Source organism: Grampus griseus (genome assembly GCF_964374135.1).
Source record: "Grampus griseus genome assembly, chromosome: 15".
Classification (NCBI taxonomy): Eukaryota; Metazoa; Chordata; class Mammalia; order Artiodactyla; family Delphinidae; genus Grampus; species Grampus griseus.
In genome coordinates, this window is record NC_139009.1 from 75,463,055 (window position 1) to 75,477,991 (window position 14,937).

The window sequence follows — 14,937 nt, forward strand, 5'->3', positions numbered from 1 at the left end:
ATGGGACTAGCACTTTGAAAAACACTTTGTCAGTTTCTTAAAACTTAAGCATACACTTACTATATAACCTAGTCATTCAATTCCTAGGCATTTACCTAAGAGAAATTAAAGTGTATGTCCATACAATGACTGGTGCACAAATATTCATACCAGCTTTATTTGTAATAGCCTCAAACTGGAAACAACTCAAATGTCCATCAAAGGTGAATGGATAAACAAATTGTGGTATATCCATACAATAGAAAACTACTGAGCAATAAAAATGAATGAATTGATCATACAAGTTATAACATGGATGAATCTCAAAATAATTATGCTGAGTAAGAGGCCAGGCAAAAAGAGTACATACTGTATAATTCCATCCATATAAAACTCTAGAAAATGTGAAGTAATTTATAGTGACAGGAAGTAGATCATGTGGATGGGCAGGAGGCAGGGCAGTGCAGGAGAGATTACGGAGGGGCACAAGGAACATTTTTGGGGTGATGGGTGTGCTCATGGTGTGGATTGTGGTGATGTTTTCATGGGTGTATACATATCTCAAAACTTGTCAAATTGTACACATTAAATACATGCAGTTTATTGTATGTTAACTATACCTCAATACAGCTAATTTAAAATTCCATTATTATAGTCTGTATTTCTTCTTTTTTATGAGTTTTTAAAAAAATTTATTTGTTTTATTTATTTTTGGCTGTATTGGATCTTCGTTGCTGCGGGCAGGCTTTCTCTAGTTGCGGCGAGCGGGGGCTACTCTGTTGCAGCGCACGGGCTTCTCATTGCAGGGGCTTGTCTTGTTGCAGAGCACAAGTTCTAGGCATGTGGGCTCAGCAGTTGTGGCTCGCAAGCTCTAGAGCGCAGGCTTGGTAGTTGTGGCACACGGGCTTAGCTGCTCCATGGCATGTGGGATTTTCCCGGACCAGGGATCAAACCCATGTCCCCTGCATTGGCAGGCCGATTCTTAGCCACTGCACCACCAGGGAAGCCCCTGTATTTCTTCTTTGAAGAGAACTTTTGTAAAAATAATGTTTTACTATTTTCCCTTATGGTTACTTAAAAAAATTACTTGAAACTGTATAAAGTCATTTATAGAATTGATACTCTTTATGCTTATCGTGTAGTTCCTATAAAAGATTCATTTGAATCTTTTCATCTGAAAGGAAGTACCTTTATAGATTTTTTCAATCAGCTACATTTTATTCATTGTATTGTTCAAATCTACTGTATCTTTGTTAAATTTCTTTATTATAATCTTTTGAAAATGCAGAGTTCATATCTTTTATTATAATTAGACTTTCATTTATTGCTTCATTTATGATCGATTATTCTTTCAAATATGCTTGACTCGGGGTGGGAGAATGGCGGGAATGAGTTTTTCTTTGATCATTATTCTTTGGAGGCAGCTTGAACTTTCTTGACCTTTAAGTTGTTTGTTTGTTTGATTCAGAAATTTTTTCTTCAGTTATTTCCTTAAGTGTGTATTTTGTCTGCCTTTTCTTTATTGTCTTGTATACTTCTATGTCTTGCCAATTAGAGCTTAGACACACAGACCTACATCATTTTAAGAAGAGATTTCTGGTACCATGATCTTCTAATCTCCTCAATTTATAGTTCAGGAAACAAAGTCACAGAGAAGTAAGTGTCCTACCTAAGGCCAAACAACTGGAAAAACTGGGCTGGAACACCAAACTTTTGATTCCATGTTCCATGCCCTTTGTACTTCATCATCTTTCTCTTTCTACTATGGGCTGTCAATTTCACTTTAATGGCTCTCTGCTTAATCTGCCCCATGATTTGACACTGATGCTTTCATTAGTCTTTTTTCCCATTTATTAATTATTTGCTATGTTGCTGCATTTCTCTGAGAGGAGCAAACCTGTGCTGTCTGAAAAAGTTTTTACAGCATTTCTTGTGACCAAGAAACCAGCAGCTGAAAAGAAGCCTGCTAAAAAGAAGCCCACAGAAAAGAAACCCACCACAGAGGAAAAGAAGGCTGCTGTATAAACTTAAATTTGTTTATTCGGTAAAGGTCAAATCATTTTGGACAGCTAATTTTGAATAAAGACCTGATCAAAGAGGCAAAAAAAAAAATCATAAGTTAATTGAAATGATAATGAAACACATGATACATTTTAATTAAATGTAATGTTCATGTAAAATAAAATGTGCTCACTTTTTTGCAATTTTATATATAAAATTATATAAATTTATAAAAATAGATGACTCATTTATATATAAATATACATATACATATATATACACATGTATATATAAATGAGTCATCTATTTTTAAGACCCTAAGCTAGAACCACCCAGCTAAGCCACTCCTGGATTCCTGAACTTCAGAAATTAAGTGAGGCAATTAATGTGTGTTGTTTTAAGCTCTTAAGTTTGGGGATCATTTGTTATGTAGCAAGAGATAACTAATAGAGCAACTCTATCATATTTCCTCTCAACTCCTTCTGGGTCCAGAGGCTGGGTAACAGGAGAAGAAGACCAGCCCAGGAAATTGTTCCAGAATTTTCATTCTTGGGAGTTGTTGGATCAAGGCTTTATCACTTCTTTTCCAACAGTATTGAATCTTGAATTTTAGATGCTCCCTTAATTCTAAAGAGAGAACCAGGACTCTGATCACAGCGACAACATGGAGTCTCTTATGGAGAGCACTTTTCACTTTTTGTGTGTGTATAAGGGCAACATGTTGAGAAATTAAGCAGCTTCACTGTCATAAGCTCTCATCAACAAATATTAAATGTAATTTGTTAAATTGCTAATTATTTATTAGTCTTAAACTTAAAATTTCATTTCCAACAAATGAAATTTATAATATTGTGGTAATATTAATGGTAGGGGAGGAGGTCTAGAACTTTTTGTAGCAGTTAGTACCCTGACATATTTTAATTTTTGAATTTTAAATAGAATTTTAATTTAGGACTACGTACTATACTACTTAAACACTTGCGCTAAGTTGGGAGAGGTGCAGAAAAGAGAAAATTTTTAAAAAACCTATAGGGACTTCCCTGGTGGCACAGTGGTTAAGAATCCGCCTGCCAATGCAGGGGACACAGGTTCGAGCCCTGGTCCGGGAAGATCTCACATGCCACAGAGCAATGCAGCCCGTGCGCCACAACTACTGAGCCTGCGCTCTAGAGCCTGTGAGCCACAAGTACTGAGCCTATGTGCCACAACTCCTGAAGCCCGCGTGCCTAGAGCCCGTGCTCTGCAACAAGAGAAGCCACCACAGTGAGAAGACCGCGCACCGCAACAAAGAGTAGCCCCCGCTCGCAACTATAGAAAAGCCCGTGCGCAGCAACAAAGACCCAATGCAGCCAAAAATATAATAAATAAATAAATTTATTTTAAAAAATCCTGTAATTTAGTTATGGAGTATGATGAAACCAGCTATTTTTCTGTCTCCCAAAAGGGATACTGTCACTTTAAATGTAATATGAAGAAACCACTGAAATCACACACACACACACACACACACACACACACACTATAATTTGCCAAGGGAAAAAGTTGTTAAATTGGTAACTTAGGTTAGTAAATAAAAAATGCCTAAAGGACTCCCTGCCTGAGACGGCCATGAGAGAGGGTAAAATTAGATGAATTTTCCTAAGTGGCTGAGTATTATCTTCTGTTTGGTGGAAAATATATAAGAATTTTTGGCTGCTGACTATAAAACAGTGTCCTGTGTATTTTGTACTGAGAAATGACTGGAGAGCAAGTGAGAGACAGGTTGGAAAACTCTGTGAGAAGCTACCCAAGGAGGGTGAATAGAACCTGTCACCATTATTACAATTTAGTTCAGAAGTTTGTAGATGTTTTACTTCTGAGCCCAGCAGCAGTCACAATAAAAGTCTTGCCAGAAAAGGTAGTAACAAACTGCCCACAAAAGGACTTAGTTTAAGTAAAAATTCAGGAAAATTTGAAAATTATAGTTTCAGAAATAATTAAGTAACCACGAGGAAAGGAATCCACATGTATCATAGAATACAGACATGCAAATGTGTGCACATGCAGATACACCATATAATATTTTTAGTAAGATACTCTAAAGAAATACCAGCTTTACGTGTTTAATTTGAAGTTGTTTTAGTTTATTTCTGTACTGTGATTTGGAAGTCTAATTTTAATATTTCAGGCAGAAACCCACCATTTAATTCAGGAAAGACACATTCTTCTGTTTCTGCACCCTTCCATCTCAAGAATATGCAGCACTGTTCACCACCACCTGGTAGTGTTGTACAGCATCTGCAGGACAAACTCCCACTTTACAACCTATTAATCTCCACAGGTCTTTTTCTTTTTTTTTAGTATATATTTATTTAGGCTGTGCTGGGTCTTAGTTGTGGCATGCGGGATCTTTAGTTGTAGCAATGTGGGATCTTTAGTTGCGGCATGTGGACTCTTAGTTGCGGCATGCATGTGGGATCTAGTTCTCCGACCAGGGATCGAACCCAGGCCCGCTGCATTGCGAGGGTGGAGTCTTACCCACTGGACCACCAGAGAAGTCCCTCCACAGGTCTTTGAAAATTGAAAACAAATACCATGACATGACAGCTTTATGATGGACACTCACTCATGAAAAGGTTATATGATAACTAAAAAAAGAATATTTGGTTAAGAACCAAAATAAGCAGTGACAAATTTTATCTGCAAGAGTAATCCACAGGAGGCAGAGATCCAGGAGGGCTCCCATGGTGTGGGGAGGCTTCAAGGAAAAACTGTAACATAAGCTGGGCTCTGAGGGATAGGATCAGAGTTCAGAGGCTTGAGAAAAGGGCATTACATTAGCAGAGGGGTGTGGACAGAAGCAAGGACAGTGTGAGCAGAGAAAATGAGGAGATTGATTTAGATCAGAACTGAAGGTTCATGCCGGGAAGAAGTTTCGAAAACAAATGGGTCAGTAGCAAAAGCAGGACAGGAAGGTTACTGGATTTAGTAAGCAGGCATTGCTCAGAGATTCCTAGAAGTGCTATTTCAGGAGATTGGCGGTCCACAGACAGAACTATTTACTATTTATAATACACCATTTGATTTTTTATGAATTATATCCTTCGTAGCTTCTCAGGAAAAATAAAACTACTATCCTGAAGATCCCTACAGGTTTTTAGCCTTGATAGATGAAGTAGCTTGAAAATCTCCCTTTATATTGATAATTTAAATCTAAAACCTTAAGTTTGTCTTAAAAATCCCAAAGTGTTAAAACAGAAAAAAAAGTTTTCTGGACCGGGAACAAGAAAAATCGATTTTAATTATTGCGCCATCAATACATACCCCTTGAGGAGACCTGTCGGCTCCAAACTCCTCTGGTTTGTCTCACGGCACTGAACTCAGCTCTTCACAAGGAGAAATCCCCTTCCCTCTGCCCTTTCTCCAAACGCCCTCTCCAACAGCTATTATACATCCACCAGAGGCTCCATGGCAAAGCAGATGGCTTTTGCTTATGCCTCGGGAAAATATGTCTCATGGATAGAAAGCAAGGTATGTCATATACCTACTCTGTGTCCCTTTCATATCACAGGTGAATGAATGCACCTATAGCTAGAGATTGGAGAAATGCCCTGGAGATGGCTAGATGAGAAGAGTTCTATTTGAATACAATGCTGTGTTTTAGTTGGTTGTACCTTCTTGGACAACCATGATGAGGAGTTGTTTTGGAAAAAGGAGTTTAAATTATCCACGTTCCTTGGCATTATGAATCCAACTATAAATAGACAAGATAAATACGACACGGATGAGCTTATTGAAATTTAAGATGTAAAATTAAGTTTTACCTCCTGATCTCTTGGAATATCCTCACACTCAAACCAAACATGGAAGTGAAATCAAATGATGAATGTTTAAAATGTGTGTAGTTATTAAATTCTCCAAAAGATTTCAGGGCATTCAAAATAAGTGCTAAGGGTAAATCAAATATACTCAAATAAAAATTTAAAAAAAATAACGGCTAAAAAAAATCTTGTTCTTTAATACATTTTTATTTATAGAATTTTGTTCACATAGCTTAAGTTTTTGTGACAAGAGATTCTATATTTTTCCTTCAAAACAAAGAAGAATGTTACTGTTTTCCCTTTGTTCAAATCCATAAGAAAAGGTAGCTGTAGTTACAGTTCCTGCCTATAATGAAATGAGACTTTGGGGGACTTTGGGAGGCAATGAGTGTAATTTGCACGTGGGAGGAGGGAGGCAGCCCCTAAGATGGGTTCCCGGGAGCCCTGCCTCCTCTTATTCTTGCTCTTGTGTAATTCCCTCACCTTGAATGTGGGCTGGACCTAGTAACGTGCTTCTCACAAATAGAATGCAGGAAAGGTGAGGGATGTCACTTCTGAGATTAGGGTATAAAATTAGGGTGACATCTCTTGCTCAGACTCTCTTGCTTGTTTGTTCAATGGAAGCCAGCTGCCACGTTGTGAGCTGCCCAGTTGAAAGGAACCGAGGGTGGCCAACAGGTAGTGAGGAACTGAGAACTCGGTCCAACAATCCATGAGGAATTTAATCCTGCCAAAAACCACATGATCCTCCCCTAGTTGAGCCTTCAGATAACTGCCAACCTAGCTAACGCCTTGACTGCAGCCTTGTGAGAAAACCTGCACCAGAGGACCCACCTAAGTGTTCCCAGATTTCTGATCCACAAAACCATGAGATAATGTTTGTTGTTTTAATCGTTAAGTTTTAGAGTAATTTGAATATGGCAATAGATAACTTACACTCCCCTCAAGTAGCTTATGGTCTGATTAAGTGAAATAAATATATACATAAAGACAATAGCTAACACTTAATATAGTGCTTACTACATGCCAGGTACTTTTCTAAGGATTTTATATATATTGATTAATTTCATCTTATAACAACTCTATGAGGTAAATATTATTACTATCACCATTTTATAGACGAGGAAATTTAGGCAAGAAGAGGTTAAATAACTTGGTCATGGTCATACAGATAGTGGAACTGAGATTCAAATTCAGTTTGGTGTCGAGTTCAAGTTCTTAATCACTGTGTTGCACTGCTTCTTTCCATTTTATATGTCACAATATAAGTATGTATTCTTTGTAGGAGTAGTACAGCATATGGAATTATTATATCTGTAGGATAAAGAAAGGGGTCAGAAGGAGTCAGACACCTAAGCAAGATTGGAAAGACGGAAGGAAGGCATTCCAGGAAGATAGAATAGCATATGCTGAGGTACGGGGGCACAAAACTACGCCGTACTTGCCAAGGACATGTTACTATTCCTTTCAAATGTTTGAAATCAGTTATGTGGTCTTCCTTATATCCTGACCTTTATTTCTACTGGTAAACATTACCCTCTTGGAATTCTAGTAAACTGTTACTCTTTTCCAAAAAAAGTAATGCCTGATTCTCAACCAAGGGTAAAGGCAGGAGCTCAGTATGAGTTGAGCAGAAAAAAATCCCCTCACTTGTTTCAACACACAAGACGATTTAGAGGATTCGTAATGGAGGCATTTCTTTGGTAGCAACAGAAGCTCACTGTTTACATTACTTCTCACGTGCTGTCCACTAGAGAGCATAACGCTCTCCTTATCGCCCTTGGGACAGTAAGGAAAATGAGTCAAAAGTTTGAGAACTATGATCATAGTTTCTATATTTAAATATAACTTTAAATAATCTTGCATCAGACCCCAAAAACCTATTGATTATTTGACAGGAAAATTGGAGAAGATAGAAGAAGGGGGATTAAACATAACTCAGAATTAATCACTGAAAAAAGGAACCAGGTAAACCTAAAAACAAAGAGAAGAGGATGTAGATATAATAAGTAGGGACATAAAGAGTGGTTACCTTTCCCCTTCATTATCATAATTATTCTCAAAAGGTCAGGTAAAAAAATTTTTTTGAGTTAATTGTAGATTCCTACACAGTTAGAATAATGCAGAGAGATCCTACATAGGCCTATATCACAACCAGGATACTAACACTGGTACAACCCATCAAATTTATTTATTTTACATGCACGTGTATGTGTGTGTGTGTGTGTGTATGCTGAAGCTTACTTCTATGCAATTTTATCACATAGGTAGAATCGTGTGGCCATCAGAATCAAGATGCAGAAGAGCTCCATCACAAAGATCCCTCGTTACTCTCATGTAGCCACAGCCACCCCTGCCCCTCCTACTATCCCCAATCCCTGACAGACTCCAATATGTTCTCTATCGCTATAATTTTGTCATTCAAGAATGCTATATAAAAATACCTTCTGAGATTGGCTTTTTTTCACTCAGCATAATTCCCTGAGATTTATCCATGCTGTCATGTGTATCAACAGTTCACTCCTCTTAACTGCTGAGTAATAGTCCACGGTATGGGTGTACCACAGTTTGTTTAACCAGTCACCTGTTGCAGGGCATTTGGGTTGTTTCCTGCTGGGAGCTATCACAAATAAAACTTTTGTAAACAACTGCTGGGTTACATGGTAAGTGCAGGTTTAGTTTTGTAAGAAACTGCCATACTCTTCTCCAGAATGGCTGTATCTTTTTACATTCCCATCTGCAATGTGTGAGTGGTCTAGTTTCTCTGCATCCTCACCCTCATTTGGCATACTGCTACATTTTATTTTAGCCATCCTGATACGTATATAGTGATATCTCATTGTGGTTTAAGTTTGTATTTTGCTAATTGCTAATTTTTTGCCTTTTTCTTGTTTTTAAAAAATTTTTATTTTATTTTGGAGTATAGTTGATTACTAACAATGTTGTGTTAGTTCCAGGTGTACAGCAAAGTGCTCAGTGCTCTGTAATAACCTAAATGGGAAAAGAATTTGAAAAAGAATAGATACATGTATATGTATAATTGCTATTTACTTTTGAACAGCTTTTTATGTGCTTATTTGCCATCTGTAAATCCTCTTCAGTGCTACACATGTTCACGTCCTTCTCCGTTTTCTTTCCTGTGTTTTTTAAAAATAATTTATTTATTTCTGGCTGCATTGGGTCTTTGTTGCTGTGCATGGGCTTTCTCTGCTTGAGGTGAGCGGGGGCTGCTCTTCGTTGCGGTGTGCGGGCTTCTTATTGAGATGGCTTCTCTTGTTGTGGAGCACGGGCTCTAGTTGGGCAGGCTTTGGTAGTTGTGGCATGCGGTCTCGGTAGTTGTGGCTCGCAGGCGCTAGAGTGCAGGCTCAGTAGTTGTGGCGCACAGGCTTAGTTGCTCCTCGGCATGTGGGATCTTCCCGGACCAGGGCTCGAACCCATGTCCCCTGCACTGGTTGGCGGATTAACCACTGCACCACCAGGGAAGTCCCCTTTGCCCGTTTTCTAATTGGACTGTTTTTTTTTTAACTGTTCAGTTTTGAGAGTTCTTTATGTATTCTAGAAATAAGTTCTTTGTCAGATATGTGGTTTGCAATTATACTCTCAGTCTATAGTTTGTCTTTTTCATCCTCTTCACAGGATCTTTCACAGAGCAAAAGGTTTTAATTTTGATGAGGTTCATGAACAATTTTTTCATTTTATAGATACTGTATTTGGTGTCATATACAAAAATTCTTTGTTTATCCCTAGGCACCAAAGATGTTTGGCCAATGTTTTGTTTTTTTTTTAAGTTTTACATTTAAGTTCTTAATCCATTTTGAGATAATTTTTGTAAAAAGTGTTTGACTTAGGTTGAGGTTCACTTCTGTTTGGCTTATGAATGCCCAATAACTCCAGCCCTATTTGCTGAAAAGGCTATCCTTCCTCTATTGAATTTCTCCTGAACCTTTGCTAAAAATCACTTGGCCATATTTGTGTGGGCCTATTTCTGTGTTCTCTATTCTATTCCATTGATCTATCAGTCTATCCGTGTGCCAGTATCATACAGTCTTGGTTACTGTAGCTATATATTAAGATTTAACATTGGATAGAGTGATTCCTCCTACTTCATTCTTTTTTTTTCAAAATTATTATAGCTATTCTAGGTCCTGCACCTTTACCTATAAATTTTACAGCAAGCTTGTCTATGTTATAAAATACCTTGCTGAGATTTTGACCAGAATTGCATTAAATCTATAGCAATCAATTTGGGGAGAATTCATATCTTTACTATACTGAGTAATGTATGAACACAGTGTGTTTATCCATTTGTTTAGGTCTTCTCTTATTTCTTTCATCAGCATTTTGTAATTTTCAGAATACAGATGTTGTATATGTTTTATTAGATTTATATGTAAGTATTTTTCTTTGGAGCAATTGTAAATGGCATTGTGGTTTTAATTTCAGTTTCCACATGTTGTTAATATCAATACATAGAAATGCAATTGGGTTTTGTGCATCGACCTTGTATCTTGAGATCTTGCTGAACTCACTAAATAATTCTGGGATTGTGTGTGTGTGTGTGTGTGTGCATGTGTGTGTAAATTCTTTGGAATTTTCTATGTCGACACTAACATCATTGGCGATAGGGACAGTATTATTTCCTCCTTTCTAATATGTATGTCATGTCTTTTAATTTCTTTTTCTTGCTTTATTGAACTGGCTAGAACTTCTAGCCACTTCACTATAGTGGTGAAAGTGGACATCCAAGGACATCTTAGGGGGAAAGCATTCAGCCTTACGCCAGTAACTATGTTAGCTGTATGTTTCTGTAGATGTTCTTTAACAAGTTGAGAAGGTTCCCCTTTATTCCTAGCTTACTGAGGCCTTTTTTTTTTTTTTTTGGCCACACCACTTGGCTTGCAGGATCTTAGTTCCCCGATCAGGGACTGAACCCATCCTGGCAGTGAAAGCACCAATACCTAACCACTGGATTGCCAGGGAATTCCCATTACTGAGTCTTTTTATCACAAACAGATGTTGGATGTTGTCAAATGCCTTTTCTGCATCAATTGATATGATTATATGCTTTTTCTTCTTCAGTCTATTGATTTGGTGGATTTATGAGTTGATACTTGAACACTGAACCAGCCTTGTATTCCTTGTATTATGGTATATAAATCTTTTTACACATTGCTGGAATGAATTTACTATTTCATGGGTATTACTGCACCTAAGTTCATGAGATATATTGGTTTATAGTTTTCTTTTGGCTTGCTGTCTTTATCTGGTCTTGGTACCAGGGTAATACTAGCTTCATAGAATGAATTAGGTATTATCTGTAGAGACTGTATAGAATTGGTGTTAAATCTTCTTTTGGCAGAATTCTCCAGAGACACCATGTAAGCCTAGAGATTTCTTTTTTGAGAGTTAAAAAGTTATGCACTCAAGTTCCTTAACAGCTGTAGGGCTATTCAAATGATCTGTTTCAGGGAATTCTCTGGTGGTTCAGTGGTTAGGACTCCACACTTTCACTGCCAAGCCCAGGTTCAATTCCTGATTGGGGAACTAAGATCCCACAAGCTGTACGTGACCAAAAAAACAAAACAAAACAAAACACAACAAAAAAATACAAATGATCTGTTTCATATTGAGCAAGTTGTGGTAGTCTGTGTTTCTGAGTAACTGGCTCATTTCATCTAAGTTGTTAAATTTATATGTATAGAGTTGTAGTATTTCCTTATCTTTTTGATGTCTGCAGAGTCTGTAGTGATATTCCGTTTAATTTCTGATATTGATAATTAGTGTCTTCTTTTATTCACTGTCAGTCTTGCTGGAGGTTTGTTAATTTTCTTTCACTGATTTTCTCTATTGTTTTCCTATTTTCAATTTTATTCATATCTCTCTTTATATTTATTATTTTCTTCCTTCTCCTTGCTTTCAGTTTATCTTGCACTTCTTTTCCTAGTTTCTTGAGGTGAGACTTTTCTTTGACCCATGTATTTTTCAGAAGTGTGTTGTTTAGTTTCCAAGTGTTTGGAGATTTTCCTGTTATTGTTCTGTTATTCATTTTTAGTTTGATTCCACTGTGTTTGGATAACATACGCAGTATGATTTCAAATTCTTTTAAATTTACTGAGAATTGTTTTATGGCCCAGCATATGATCTGTCTTGATATATATTCCATGGACACCTCATAAGAATGCATATTTTGGAACTTCCCTGGTGGTCCAGTGGGTAAGGCTCTGAGCTCCCAATGCAGAGGGCTCAGGTTCGATCCCTGGTCAGGGAACTAGATCCTGCATGCATGCCGCAACTAAGAGTTTGCATGCTGCAACTAAGAAGCCCGCATGCCACAACTAAGAAGTTTGCGCGCCGCAACTAAAAAAGATCCCGCATGCTGCAACAAAGATCCTGTGTGCCACAACTAACCCCAGTGCAGCCAAAATAAATAAATAAATAATAAATTTTAAAAAGAAAAGAATGCATATTTTGCTGTTATTGGGTTGGTATCTATAGATGTTGATGAGATCTTACTGGTTGTTGGTGATGTTAAGTTCTTTTATATCTTGATTTTCTGTCTAGCTGTTCTATCAACTATTGAAAGAAGGGTGTTGAAGCCTCCAACTATTATTGTGAATTTGCCTATTTCTTCTAGCTCTGTCAGTTTTTGTTCCACATAATTTGCAGCTCTGTTGTCTGGTGCATACATATTTTTAATTCGTATGTCTTCTTGGTGAATTGACCCTTTCATTATGACATAATGGCCACCTCTATCTCTGGTAGTTTTCTTTGCTCTGAAGTTGTCTTTATGTGATATTAACATAGCTACTCCTACTTTCTTTTGATTAATGTTTATATGATATCTTTTAAAATTCTTTTACATTCAGTCTACTTATATGATTATATTTGACATGAGCTTATTATAGACATAATATAGTTAGGTCATGTTTTTTAATCCACTCTGCCAATCTTGTCCTCTAATTGGTGTACTTAGATCATTTACATTTAATGTAATTAATGATATGTTAGAGCTTAAGTCTGCCATTCTATTTTTTGCTTTCTGTGTCTTCTCTTTGTTTTCTATTTCTCTGGTTTCTTTTACCCAGACATACTGTGGATTACTTGAACTTTTTTTTTTTAATACATTTATTTATTTATTTATGGCTGCGTTGGGTCTTTGTTGCTGTGTGTGGGCTTTTCTCTAGTTGTGGCTAGTGGGGGCTACTCTTCGTTGCAGTGCGCAGGCTTCTCATTGCGGTGGCTTATCTTGTTGTGGAGCATGGGCTCTAGGTGCGTGGGCTTCAGCAGTTGTGGAATGTGGGCTCAGTAGGTGTGGCTCATGGGCTCTAGAGCACAGGCTCAGTAGTTGTGTATGGGTTTAGTTGCTCTGCAGCATGTGAGATCTTCCCTGACCAGGGCTCAAACCTGTGTCCCCTGCACTGGCAGGCAGATTGTTAACCACTGTGCCACCAGGGAAGTTCCTACTTGAACATTTTGGAAGAATTACATTTTGATTTATCTATAGTGTTTTTCCCCAACTTTACAGAGATATAATTGATATATAACATTCTGTAAGTTTAAGATGTACAACATGTTGATTTGATACACTTATATATTGCAAAATGATTACCACTGCTATGTTTTTTTTAATTAGCTATTTTAATTACCTATGCTTAAAATTTTGGCAAAATATACATAACATAAAATTTCCCATATTTAATCATTTTAAATATGCAACTCAGTACACTGTGTCGTACAGCCATCACCACTATTCATTTCAGTAACTTTTTCATCATCCCAAACAGAAACTCCGTACCCCTTAAGCAGTAACTCCCCATTTTCCCCTTATCTATAGTATTTTTAATTTTACTCTTTGCAAATTTTTTTTTTAGTGGTTGCTCTAGGTATAACACTATACATACTTATCACAGTCTACTAGTGTCCTTTTACCAATTCAAGTTAAGTATAGAAAGCTTATCTCCCTTTATGTGTTGCCCTCCCTCTTAATATAATTGTCTTAAACACTTACTCTACATACATTTAGAACCACATCAAACAGTATTATAATTTTTGCTTGCACTGTAAATTTAGAAATTTAGAAAACCCAAGAAGAGAAGGAAAGTCTATAGTACATACCAGTATTTTTGCTTATTATGTTCCTTCTTTCTTTCTGATGTTCCAATTTTCTTTTTTGTTTTCTTTGTTTGAAAAATATTCTTTTTGGTATGTCTGCGGGTGACAAATTCTCCTCATTTTCCTTCAACAAGAATGCCAAGATTTCCCTTTCATTACTGAAAAATATTTTCACTGGACATAGAATTCTGCATTGACAATCCTTTCCTTTTAGTACCTGAAAAATGTTGTGCCAAGATTGGTTCAAGATGGTGGAATAGAAGGACGTGTGCTCAGTCCCTCTTGGGAGAGCACTGGAATCACAACTAACTGCTGAACGGTCATCGACAGGAAGACACTGGAACTCACCAGAAAAGACACCCCACATCCAAAGACAAAGCAGAAGCCACAGTGAGATGGTAGGAGGGGCGCAATCACAATAAAATCAAATCCCATAACTGCTGGGTGGGTGACTCACAAACTGGAAAACACTTATACCACAGAAGTCCACCACTGGAGTGAGGGTTCTGAGCCCCACGTCAGGCTTTCCAACCTGGGGGTCCGGCAATGGGAGGAGGGATTCCTAGAGAATCTGACTTTGAAGGCTAGCGGGATTTGATTGCAGGACTCCAACAGGACTGGGGGAAACAGAGACTCCACTCTTGGAGGGCACACACAAAGTAGTGTGCGCATTGGGACCCAGGGAAAGGAGCAGTGACCCCATAGGAGACTGAACCAGACCTACCTGCTAGTGTTGGAGGGTCTCCTGCAGAGGCAGGGGGTGGCGGTGGCTCAATGTGAGGACAAGGTCACTGACAGCAGAAGTTCTGGGAAGTACTCCTTGGCAGGAGCTCTCCCAGAGTCACCATTAACCCCACCAAAGGGCCAGGTACGCTCCAGTGTTGGGTCGCCTCAGGCCAAACAACTAACAGAGAGGAACCAGCCCCACCCATCAGCAGACAAGTGGATTAAAGTTTTACTGAGCTCTGCCCACCAGAACAACACCCAGCTCTACCCACCACCAGTCCCTCCCATCAGGAAACTTGCACAAGCCTCTTAGATAGCC